Genomic DNA, 13,056 nt, shown 5'->3' with positions numbered 1-13,056 from the left:
GCGTACGGTAAGCGTACCGTAAGCGGGCTCAGATATATATATTGATTTAAAGGCTATTTTCTCAGAATCTACTGAACAGATTTACACCAAACTTACAAAAGGCACTTCCTTGACCTAGGGACTACCTCTCTGCCAAATTTCGAGTAATTCTGTTCAGCCGTTCGGGCTGTAGCTCGTTCTAAAGGTCCTATGGAAAAATGCATGGGAAAAACGCGTTTTGGGACCCCCCTTTTATCTCAGCCCCCGCTTGACGGATCCCCCCGAGACTTTCAGGGTAGGAGCGGAGCGTAGCGCCCCACCTATTTTGAGAAATTCGCGAGGATTCATCGACCAGCGCCAAAGTTATTCAAAATAGAATGTTGCGGATTTCCTATGGAAAAGGGGTCCTAACTATAACTACCTACTGGCGACCGCCAGTAGGTAATATATATATATATATATATATATCTATATATATATATATATATATAGAAGGTAGACCTGCTCAAAGCATAGGTATAAAAATGGCATGGAATAAAAGTTAATTGAAGAAAGTGTCAATTTGGAAAAATAGTCAAATTACAGTGTTTTGGATGAATCCACCGTGCTACTCACCAGTTCAAAGGCCAAGTACTCAATAAGGGATTTGACTCTGCATGCAAGGATTGGTCTATTGCTCAAGCCATGAGCTCCAAGGAACAAATATAATCTTATGTCTACGCCAATGCTTATACAGTTTCCAGGCAACCTGCATCCATGTTAGTGGAGGCTACATCCAGTTGTCGATGTGCTGATACAAATGTTTCTCCATAGATTGATGGTTCAAACCTTGCATTGGAAAGAAGTCGTAAGCTCAGGAAACAGTTCTGAACATGGGTCACTAAGAGACTCATCAACAGCCCTAAATCCTTGGTACTGGGAATTTGCAAAGCCAGGCAAATCTCCAATGCCCATTCAAAAGGGCAACAGATACAATGGAACATGGGTTGCACACAGGTAAACCAGGCTGGTTCAAAACGTTCGGGACAAATAAAGATCCAGTTCTTGTAGTAGTAACATTCCGAAGATCTGAAGCATACGTTCACGGTAGTGTTAGAGCAGTACCAGTTCCCAAGTACCTGCAAAAGGAGCATCCATTTTAGGGAAGCAGGATGAGGATGCCACAAATGAGGAATAACAGCAATGGGAATCCTAAATACACTAGATAAAGTGGAGTGGATAAAATGCAGAATTACTCAAAAATGGTCTGCAAATAAGTAAAAAGGCCAGAGCCTAAACATTAAAAAGTGGGCAAGGCCGGTCGTACTAGACGCACTAAAGATTTGATGCACTAATTCTCCGACATGTAGGGGAAGGTTTCTGTTTAAAAATAGCTGTAGTTCACTGGGAGGTCTACCACCTGCATTTTGCTGGTCTCGTGGGCATATGCAAGAGCTACTTCTTGTTCGAAACAATAATGCTTTGAGTCTGCTCAGCTTGTTGAAATCTGCCTTCAAATATTGAATCGAAGGCCACAACAAGCTATTTAATATTCCCTGCGGAGGAGGAAACGATGTTATTGCAACAAGTGAATAATTGGAAAACAGACTAAATATACAGGACTCCAGTCTGCATTCCACAACAGTCTTGATCACTCAACATGAGGTAACTATCATTCGAAAGTACTGTTAAGTAAGCGAGAATTAAAGGAACTAGGATTCCCTTCAAATAAAAAGCCGAATTGGGTGCCAAAGTGTTACAGGTGCCATGGATTTTTACTTGTTTACAAACAAGTGAATATCCTACAGTAGTCACATTCTTCTCCATTTATTAAAAAAACTTCATTGTTGGAATGTTCACAACTAGAAGTAAAGAGTAATGACAATAATTCATGTAAGAAGCTGCTCCCAAGGATTTCGTATTTGCCTATGGCAAAATGTTTCATGCAAGCGAAGAATTTAAATGTCCTGATGGGTAGTGAAATAACACCGTATAGTACCCACACCGCCTAAGGCGTCTCGGCTATTGTAAATGTGAGTTGTTTCAGTTTTTCTAAATGCAGCATTTTGTATGTTCCGTCTTTCGTGGCTTGTTTGTGTGAAGTTAAAAGGTGAAACTAAATTGTACAATTCAAGTAATGCCATGGAACTCGCCCATTCTTAAGTGTCTGAAGCGCCTACCTAAAGTGCATAATAGATCCAAACTGACTTTGCCCATGATATCCGGTTGACATGTCCCTCTGCACAATATCAATAAGACGATGCAATATTCAAATTGTAAAAACTAGATTAAATCGTATTAATACTATTATCAACAACAGCCAGCACTTTTTCTGAATTATCCTGGTCAATTTGTCCTAAACATGCTGCAGCTTCCATTTATGATAGTTTCCGTATTTTGTTATAAGTAGCATAAATAAATCTTTTAGAACGTGGGATTTATGACCTAAAAGAAAGTCTGATCACTTCATATCCTCAGACAGGCGAGAAAGATGTTTCACTGCAGACAGTGTGGAATGTTCCAACCTTTGCGGACACAATTTACCCACCGATTCGGTGGTAACAATACTAGAATGTTTTGACTGTGCATATCGGGAATCAGGTCTGCTGGATTAAAACCTTGCTGTGGAATTTAGAAAACAAGCATGACAACCACTCGTATCCACTGCCCATAACAACCACCCGCCCGGACATGGAAATGAGTAATCAAAGGTACCATTCTGTACCATGCTATTCAATTGTTCTTCAGTATAATTTGCTAAACTCTGCCAATTATCAAAGAAGGCCGCTGAAAGAATAGTCTGGGTGTTCATTTCTTTAGCTTTTGCCAACCACAGACAAGTAGTCTGCTGGATTGTTTCATTCAGGAAAATCATTTGTGTGGGAATTAAACAGGCTCTACATAAGATTTCCATGCCCTGAACCTGCCAGGAATTCATACCCCAAATAGATTTTTTTTTTTTAAATGGTGTCCTAGTTATCCGTAACCATTCAGTGCCAACTGATTGACAAATGTAGTGGTATATATGTTTATTTTGGGTAAACCTATATTTCCTTCGTGGTGTTGGGGTTAGTGTAAAATATGACATGGGGTCTAAAATGTCATATCCAGTGAACTATGCATACCCATCTTTCAGCTTTTTTCAACTCCCTCGTGGGGGAGTTGGACAATGATCCCCTTGTGTATAAATAAAATTGGGATGCTGTACACTGTCTGTGCAGAAAGTGATGTTCATAATGAAAGTAGCAGAACATCTCATCTTATTGGCAGAAATATGGAAGAGGTCTTCTGATAAAAAAAAAAAATCTAATACTCTAATTCAGAAAGCATATCATTTACAATATCAACATTCAAATTATCTGAATGCAACTTCAATACTATTACATCACCCATAGAAACTTTGAACACATGGTATCTGCAGGATCTCCACAGGACCAAATATATCGAACTTTATCCCAAACAATTCGATCAGTCACTAGATTGGCCAAATTGTTAACTAGGGACAAGTCCCTTTTCAGTTTAGGCAATGATGAATGGGGTCCAGCACCCAGTTGACCAGTTATGTAGCAGAACGTCCTGGGAGATGATGCCATTATTAAATAGGAAAAAGTAGTCACAAATCCAGTCCACAGAAACAAGAATACCAAGGTAAGTATTATCCTGATATGATCGAAGTGGGGACTAGATAAGTGTGTTTTAACCAAGAAATAAAAACACAAATCTGTGCTTGAGGCGTGTACAAAACAGAACTGTCTGAAGAAGAATTATCTTGATCCATATAGTACCCGGAGGTCCTCAGCTGAGGGTGTTACTCAGCAGTAGGGCTAGAAAAATTCAACTCGGAAGGATTTGCCTATGGTGGATCATTATAAGTGAAATCCATTGTAGCAGACTGGATAGAAAAAAGAGGCAGCGCGTTAGGCAAATGGTCAGTGGAGGAACTATCAGTATCGGAGGTCTTCACAGGCCGCAATTGAAAGTCTTTTGTAAAAGGACTACTATGTGTCATACTATGAAGAATCAGCCACGTGGTGTCATTTGACATGTTCACTAGAGACAAAGCGGTGTCTTTGTATTGCAGAAGAGGTGGCAGAATCACTGTTAGCATTCCTTTTCCAAGGCCGAACACCTTGTGGGATCTAACACCAGTCCAAGGACATTTTCTGTGTGGGACATGCGCAGTCTGCGCACAAACAACAGTTACCAAGAACATTGACATTGGTACAGGACGATCCTGGGAGCTTAGACACCATACTAATTACAATCGTTAAAGGGTGATTTATCTCATCACATGTACATGTGGCCTGAGATACGCGAGTATGACTACGTGGAAAGTGCGCGCATGCATCCTAGACCATAGACCCATAGAGCCTTAGAAGCGTCAAGCAAACAACTAAACTATCAAAACATTTTTTAGAAATGCATCACCAGGCAGACACGCTCACCTGGACAGTGCTTGACAAACCCAACCTAAGTGGGAAGACACCTAATCTCACAAAACTGCTGCGCATCGAAGAAAGATGGCCGTTTAAACTAGGCACATCGGGGGCGTGGCTAAGATGGCGGCCGAGTCAGACGTGTTTCTCAGTCTCTCTGGTGCCGCCCGCACATCGCTTCAGGTAGTGGGCCCCTTGATGCCCATCCGTGCCTGCTTTGTAGCGAGCACTTACCTGCTGCCTCCGGTGGTACTTCTTTCTGGGAGCGGCGGCGTCCTGAGGGCCTTGTAGGCCTGCCCGTCCCCGGCCTTGCTGCGGCCCGGCGGGCCCTCTGCTATCTTCGGTGCCCGCGACCGGTGACGTGGGAGGGAGGCTGGTGCAGCGGCGGCATTCCCTGTTGGCTCTCCGCTGCTGTTGGCGCTGGGTGAGAACCGCTCCTGGTGCGGGATCGGACTCCGGCGGAGGAGCCTGCCCCTGAGTCGCTGTTGGCCGCCATTTACTTCCCGGGGATGCTGTGAGCCTACGATTGGAGGGGGCACAGCCTGCGAGCCCTGGGGCCTTCCGAGGCCGCTTCCTGGTGGTGCGGCGCTTCCTTGTGGCTCTGGCGGAGCCCTCCGGACCCAGCCCTGCTGCGTCCCGGCGGCCCCGTTGGCCTCCGGCGCTGTGCTTGCTGGAGCGGAGGAGGCGCGCGGGAGCGCCTGGTGGACGGAGGCGGCATTGCTTGCGGCGAACCCAGCGGGCTCCCTGATCGCCGTAGAGGTGGGCGGCCTACCTAGCGGTGGATCGGGTGGGTCGCCTTCCCTTGTGCTGCCATCTGCGTCTGGAGGACAGCTCTACATTTGAGGCCTACGCTGCTGACATTCAGGTGACGCTGCACGTGTGCTGTGGGGTGGGCCTGCCCTGTCCTGGTGCTCAGCCCCGCTGATCAGTGGGCTTTCTCTCCCCAGCTTTTGCCCTCATCGATCCTGCTTCTCCTGGTCCTTGGCGGTGACGGGCGGATGGCGCACTGAATTCCTGGAGGGCCTATCTGCACTGTACGCGGGCTGGTGTTGCTGCGGCAGAGCTCTGCGCCCTCTTCGACTACTGCTCCCAGGGAGTTCCCGGTGAGTGTTTGCTGTGGTGGGGCATGGCTCGGTCCGCATGTCGGCAGACGGCGAGATTGGTGCTGTTGGGGCGTGAGTGAGGCCTGGCTAGGGGGCTTTGTGGCCTGCTACTGGAGGTGCCACGCCGCGCTTCCCCTCGGCTCTGTGACTGCGTGGTGGCCCCTATCTCTACTTGAATATCAGTGAAGCTGCTGGATAGCAACGGACTCGGGAGGCTGGTGCAGGGAGCTCCTGAGCCCGCTCTTCGGCTCGCGGATCGGCGAGCGGTGCTTTCTTGCTAGTGGGCTTCGGTGGGGAGCCCTTGGTGAGGCCCTCTGTGTATTGAGGCCCGACGTAACACCTGCTGGGGTGCCACACATTGTCCTGCGGTGGAGGGGCTGTGGCTGTTTGGGCAGACGGGGTATTCGGACCGTACATCGGCAGTCGGCGAGGGGACCGGACGCCTACCTGCGTTATAGGGCGGGCCTCGGTAGTGTTGGCGCGCCCCCTGATTCTGCCCTGCTGTAGTGCCTGTTGGGTGGAGGGTCTGCTTTGCGGCCATGTCCTCCGTCAAAGCGCGATGGTATAAGACTCCGTGGGATGTCCTGCCGAAGCCTGCGGGACAGTCACATCGCCGTTGGTTTCCCCTTCGCAGACACCGGGGGCTAGTGACCAGCCGGCCACTAAGGCGTTTATGCTCGACTTATTCGCCGCCATCGAAGAGGACATTCTGAAACTCTGCTCCCAGCTCTCTTCGGATCTCCGGGAGGTGCGGCGTGACGTGGACGCCCTTGGGGACAGTGTCGCCACTGTAGAAGAGCATGATTTGGGGCGTGAAGATGATATGCATCAGCTCCAGCAGGATGTCCTCCGTCTCGGGGAGCAGAATCTTGATCTACAAGCCCACGTAGAGGACCTGGAGAACCGGTCCCGACAGAATAACATTAGAATTCGCGCGGTACCATGGAAAGGGGAGGGGGACGATCTTCAGGACTACGTTCTTCAGCTTTTCGGGCAGATTCTTGGGGAGGAAGGGGACATCCTGATGGATCGTGTGCACCTAGTCAGCTTGCCGAGGGGTCCGAAGGCTCCACCACCGGACATATTGGTTTGCGTGCACGATTTCCAGCTCAAGGAATGAATTTTGCGTAAAGCCCATGATCTTAGCCCGGTGCTGTTTCGGGGCCACCGGCCAGCCCTCTTTCAAGACTTAGCTGCTTCTACCCTGGTGAGAAACGCAGGGAGTTTAAGCCCATTACTGCTCACCTTCGGGAGAAGGGCATCCCATATTCGTGGGGTCACCCCTTCCGCCTTATCTTTAAACATCAGGGTAAGCTCCTTTAGCTCCCCTCGGTTGCAGCAGCTTATGAGGCTTTGGATTTGGAGCCGCCCCCCTCCCCGGCTGGGGTGGCAGGGGCTTCCTCGAGACGACGTCGACGCTCGGATGGCTGGCAGCGGGTGGGGCGTTCACACCGACCCTCGGGACCTGATGTCTCCACTTGCCTTTTGGAGCGTGAGGCAGCGGTCACTTCGGTGGCGCAGGTGACGGACAGCAACGGCACTCCCTGAATCTCCAACGGTGGGCATCGGGGGACTTCTTATTGCGGCACCAGAGAGGGGAGATCTCTGGCCAGGGGTTATTGTCTCCAACTGCCCTGTGGGGGTTGGATGGATGGTGACCTTAGTGCCGAGGTATCATTTCTTCCAATGCCACGTTCCCCCTATTGTTTGTTCCGTGTGACAGACTGTTGTCTTCTCTCCAAGCCTTGGGATGGAGTTTTTCTATGTTCTGGGTGTTCTTTGCTGGGTTGGGGGGTGTGGGGTGGGGGAAAGGGTTGTTTTTGGGAATGTGTTGGGGCTCCGCATCAGTCCTCTCTGGGGTTTGGGGAATGTCGGTCACGGAGTTACGGCCTGTAGGCTTGCCTCCTTGCGTTGGGGTCTTGTGTTCGATACCTGACTGTTCCCCTCTGGACCCCCATGGGTAGGAGTCTCAAAGTGGTGAGTTTAAATGTTAGGGGCTTAAATAACCCGGTTAAGCGCTCTGCTATCCTGTCCCTTCTGGAGGGAGCAGGGGGAGACGTGTGTTTGTTGCAAGAGACTCATCTTCTCTATAAGGACACCAGGCGGATGAGGGATCGGCGCTAACCCCTGCAGGTGTGTTTTTCTGGGGCGGCCAAAAAACATGGGGTAGCCGTTCTTTTCAGTGCGCGTGCTCATTGTAAGATTCTTTCCCAGGTTGCTGAGATTAAGGGGCGGCTTCTGGCGCTACGCTTGCAATGGGGAGACATGTGTTTCACTGTAGGTTCGCTGTATGCCCCGAATGACCATCAGGAACCCTTTATAAAGATGGCCTTTTCCGAGATCTTGGCTTCACCGGATTCCATGATTTTAGTAGGAGGGAACCTAAATGTGGTGATGGATGTGGGCTTGGATAGGTCGGAGCAGCAGTCACATCAGACGGGTGCTCTCTCAGGGGGGTGATAATGGTTGAGTGATGGCGGGCTGCATGATGTTTGGCGCGTACAGCATCTTACTGAGCGTGATTATACTTTCTTTTCGGCAGCGCATAAAACTTACGCCCGCCTTGACCACTTCTTCGATTCCACCTCCCTTTTGCCCTACCTGGCTGACGCGGGTATCGCTCCCCGTTCCCTGTCCGATCATGCTCTCATCTCGGTGCAGCTCAGCTCTCCAGCGGCGCACCCCCCCTCTTCTGGTTGGCGCCTCCGCGATTCTCTGCTTAGCTCGGAATCCGTGATTACTCGCATTTGGGACGCAATTGTGGCTTACCTGGCTGTTAATGACCAAGGGACTACGCCGTTAGCGGCGGTTTGGGAGGCCCTCAAGCTGGTGGTCCGGGGGGAGTTCATAGCGCTGGCGGCCGCGTTTGCGCGTCTGCGTAGGGATAAGAGGGCTGAGTTGGAGCGGGAAGTGGGAGCGCTGAAGGCTATTCATAAGTGCACCGGTGCGCCTAGGGTGTAGAGAGAGCTTGAAACGAAACGGCGCATGCTGAAACACCTGGATCTCGACAGGGCTGAGTATGCGCTTTTGTGGCTGCGCCATATGTTTTACCTCAGCGGGGATAAGGGGGGGCGCTTACTGTCCCATAGGCTCCGGGCGTCCACGCACCGGATTCACTCCGTTCGGGACTCTCAGGCGGTGGAGCAGACCACAGATGCCCTGATTGTCGACTCCTTTCGTAGTTTTTATCATCGCTTGTATACTAGGGAGGAGACTGGGTCGGCGGACCGAGAGGCTCATCTCACCTCCTGCAGTATTGAGCCGCTGTTTGCCTCATCGGCGTACTCGTTGGAGTCCGACATCCAGATTGAAGAAGATACATCAGCGATAGCCCGTCTTAAGGTTGCCAAATCACCCGGCCCAGATGGTTTCACCGCTTTGTTCTTTAAGACCTTCTGCGCTGAGCTAGCTCCGCTTTTAACACGTCTTTTTAACTCTTTTCTGGAGACGGGGGAGGTGTCACCCACTATGTCGGAAGCCGCAATTACGGTCATTCTTAAACCTGGAAAGGACCCGCAGGATTGTGGCTCCTATAGGCCTATCTCCCTACTAAATATTGACGCTAAATTGGCGCGTCTCAGCCCGCTGATGGATGGTCTCATAGATCCGGATCAATCCGGTTTCATCCCCACGCGGCAGAACACCAAACGTATCCTTCATCTTATTGATCTGGTTCAACGATCTCGGACCCAAGCTTGTCTCCTTTTCCATAGACGCCGAGAAGGCCTTTGATCGTGTAGACTGGGAATACATGTTTGCTGTTTTGCGCGCATTTGGTAATGGCGCGGCCTAGGCAGCGGCGGTCCGGGGCGCAGGTGCGTTGGGAGATGAAGTTGGGGCAGCCGTTAACGAGCAAGGAATGGGAGCAGGTTTTCTATCGCGCTCATCACACGGCGGCTGACACGGCGGGGGCAGAATCAGCTTATAAGGTGGCGGCCTACTGGTATTCTACCCCGGCGCGCATTCAGTCGTGTGACCCTACTAAATCTGGTCTCTGCTGGCGGGGGTGTTGACACTCTGGCACTCTCATACACCTTTTGTGGTGCTGTCCAAAGCTGGTGCGGTACTGGGTGGCGGTCCTGGATGATCTTGATGAGGCGTTTCAGATCCGCCTGCTGCGGGAACCTGTGCACGCACTGTAGGGCCTCCCTCATACCAAGTCTTTTCCCTTGCGCACATTGAGGGGTCGGCAGATTGTGTTGGCATTTCTCGCGGCGCGGCAGGTTCTGTTGGCGCAGTGGTTCTCTCCGGCTGTGCTAGACCCACGAGACTGGCTTTGGAGACTGTGGCATCTGCTGGCGATGGAACGTCTATCACTTAGGTTGGATGGGAAGGGCACGGACTATGTAAAGCTTTGGGGCCCTTTCTTGCGGCTTCTGTCGAAGCAGTTGCGCGCAGTTATGTGCCCCAAATATTTGCAGATTCTTCAGCTATCCCTTTGGAACCGGTGGGGGCCGCTGGGGAGGCTTGTCTCCTTTTTGATCCAGGTTGTTGACTTGTGGGTCCCCGGGGTAGGGGGTAGTGACTGATGCGGAATGGGTGGGGGGGGGGTGTTTCTTTGTTTTGACTTTTGTAGATAAATGTGATACATGAGCTATTGCCTGTTGGGCCCGGCCCGTGCTTCATCAGCTTCATTCGAGGTCGCCCTCTGGGCTGTAGACCCATGCGCTGTGTATGGTGTACCTTGCTTTGCTCTGCCGGCCGCAGGATGTAGGCAGTTGAGCTGTGTAATTTGCAGATGCATCACTTAAAAAAAACAATTGATTCTAAACTAGGCACGTCTAAATCTGGGCAGAATGATGATATTCCATGGCTGCCACTGACCTAGCTCATCTAGCATTTAGGGTTTCACGCACTCTATTATGCTATCTTAGTACTATATGACATCTATACACATAGCCCCTTCTGCACTTGTCGGCCTTATCTGACATTTCTAGGCAGTTATCTTCTTATGATATCACTACACGCCTCCTTTCTTGTGGCGCACTATGTAATGTTTCCACATGGTTGACGTAGTCTCTTCGTTATGTTACCCCTGACACAAAGCCTTGGTGATAGCGGAGCTACCTACATCATTACTGTCACCAACAACTCAAGTTTACCTGGGCCTTACTCTGAGTTTTTTGTTAAAGCCGATGCACCTTCCGCCTTTTTGAGTCATTCTCACCCTCCACTACTAAAAAGCCCCTGCATCTACTGCACAACAGTGGGTACATTATGTTTTTTGTTCGAGTTCCCATCGTAGCGGGGGCTCTCCGGACTACAACTCCCAGCATGCCTGGCAGTATATCCAGGTAGTTGTTTCCCGCTTCGCTATGCATTTCCACTACTTAAGAGCGTATTCCGCCAGCAGGTTCCCCCCTGTGTGACGGACATATGCATCTTGCATCATCGCTCAAGTTGAGCGGTAAGTATACTCCGGCAGGACTTTCTCGGCCATTGGCATCTCTACGAGTCCTGTCTCTAACATTGGTGGGATGCATCTCGTATAGCATAACCCTCTTTCTCTCTTAGGAAAGGGTTTTAAATACATGCGCGATACCGGCAGCGCTAACCCGAGGCATATTATTTCCATTCCTCTCTCCGAAGCGGGTTATGAATATACGTGTTATACAGGCAGCGCTCACCCCGATGCATACTTTTTCCATTGCACGCCGTGTCTTTCACAGAAGCGGGTTCCGAATACACACGGAATACCAGCAGCGCTCACACCGAGGCATTAATTAGAAAGCGCAAGTGACTAATCCTTCCACATTACGGACAGCTCCACGCATATGACCTACTACCTTTCTGGGACATAATTCACCTTCTTGAATCGTTAGACCATCGTGGCACACTGCATGCTTTGTACCCATCTGTGTAGTTGTTGCGCCTACGGAGACTGCACACAGTGACATTTTGTATATTACGATATAACTATTGCACACAGCAGCGCATGAGTTCCCACAGCTCTCTCGTGGAACCACTTTACAGATGATCCCTTTGCTAACGATTGCTCACATTCTGTTTAGCTAGTTTTTGCTCATTGAAACATTTTCTTTTTTACTTTAACGCCATCAACTTTATTCATTAGGTTGGTTTAGCGTATGAACCTATGGCTCATAGCCCAGGACAGATGCAGTAAATTCCCTGACCGTTGGGGGTGAGTTTTGCACAAACAAGTAACCACTAGTTGAACATTCACAATGGTTTGACTGCTTATATAATCTAATTTACATATGTGTTTGTCACATGTGCTGTGGCTTGACCATGCTATATGTTTTACCACAATGTAAATGGTGCGGTGTGTTTCTTTGTTTCACCACAGGTCCCACTGGTGACTCCGCTGAACTACAGGAACACTGGTTTAGTATTACACACTGCCGTTTATTGTTTATTATCTTACACTTTTCAGTATTGTGTTCACTCACTAATTGCAGCAGCTATTACATGATCCTGATGAAGGCCACAACACTTTTATAGGTTTGAAGGCCGAAACATGTTGATTGCTTCCTAATGCAGCTGTCTCTAATGTTGGCAGTTGCATTACCCACTATTTGTTTTTAATCCTGGCACAAGGTAGCATAATCAACTTTGTCTGGCTAACCTCGTAGCCAGTTTTAACCACCATTAACCCTAGCACTGCGCTCAACACACCATGCTCACACAGGGTTTTAGAATAACCCCCTCTCAAAAAACCTAACCCTGAGCTCCTCGCAGTGAGTGGGTTGTAGCCAGGCTCACGACTAGGCTCGTGATACGAGGAGGTAGCCCTATGATGAAGCATGATACCTTTGGTGTGTGAGGGAACCCGTCCTTGAAAGGGATCCCCCTCCCCAGCATGGTTGGCTCTATCCACACGCTCAGTTGACTCGTTATTGGACCTGTGGACTCCTTGTGTGGCAGTTAGCATTCCTTGGACACCAAGAACTGGAACAGGAGCTTGGTACATTGGGCCAAATTCTTTTTTTTATCGCCACTTTTTCTCAAACTAGATCTCTAATCCTTGGAAGCCAGCCAGGAACTGGAATTTTATCTGCAGCAATGGAAGTGTGAGACTGAAGCAATGTTTGCAAGATTGAGTGTCACAAAACCTTTGTAGGTCCTGTAAGATAGCACAATGGTTATTTATGTCAAATGTTGCGGAAGCCGCCACAACGTCTGGACCATCAAGGTCTGGAACATACATCTTGATGCCAAAAAGTACCACCCCGAGATCTTTTAGGGAATTTATTTAACGCTTGTTTAACCCCATAAAGTTTGTTCAACCAACCACGCCTTGTACCTAATACTTTAGCCATTAAGCAAAGCTTTAAGTCACAGTTCATTCTCTCTAGAACAGAATTACCCTCGGATCTATATGGAGAAGAAAAATGCACTTGCACACCCTTGGACTTTATTGAATCTCGCTACTCTTTAGAAGCGAATGCCGGACCTTGGTCCAAATGTAATGCGCTACAGGCATATGTACTGATAAAAATTGCAAGTATTTAATAACAGTCCGAATGTCAACCGAGCGATGTGACCAAGCACATAGGAATCTATAGCAGGAATGTACTGCTGCAAACAAAATATATTTA

The 13,056-nt window shown here is 49.2% G+C and overlaps 1 protein-coding gene across 18 annotated transcripts in view; it reads left to right on the top strand.

The window, feature by feature from the left end:
- LOC146812330 (uncharacterized) overlaps nt 1–13,056 on the top strand; it is a 398,549-nt gene that overhangs the window by 238,052 nt on the left and 147,441 nt on the right. For 5 of the 18 annotated variants that reach the window (XR_014965923.1, XR_014965920.1, XR_014965921.1 and 2 more), the window contains exon 4: nt 11,805–11,841. The exons of the other annotated variants lie outside the window; for them this stretch is intronic. The gene's annotated coding sequence lies outside the window, so the exon portion shown is untranslated. The remainder of the gene's footprint in view (nt 1–11,804; nt 11,842–13,056) is intronic. 18 annotated transcript variants of the gene reach the window in all.

The sequence above is a fragment of the Triturus cristatus genome, chromosome 7, assembly GCF_964204655.1.
Source record: "Triturus cristatus chromosome 7, aTriCri1.1, whole genome shotgun sequence".
Taxonomy (NCBI): domain Eukaryota; kingdom Metazoa; phylum Chordata; class Amphibia; order Caudata; family Salamandridae; genus Triturus; species Triturus cristatus.
Note: the sequence above shows the minus strand (reverse complement) of the source record. Positions and strands in the feature narration are given on the sequence as shown.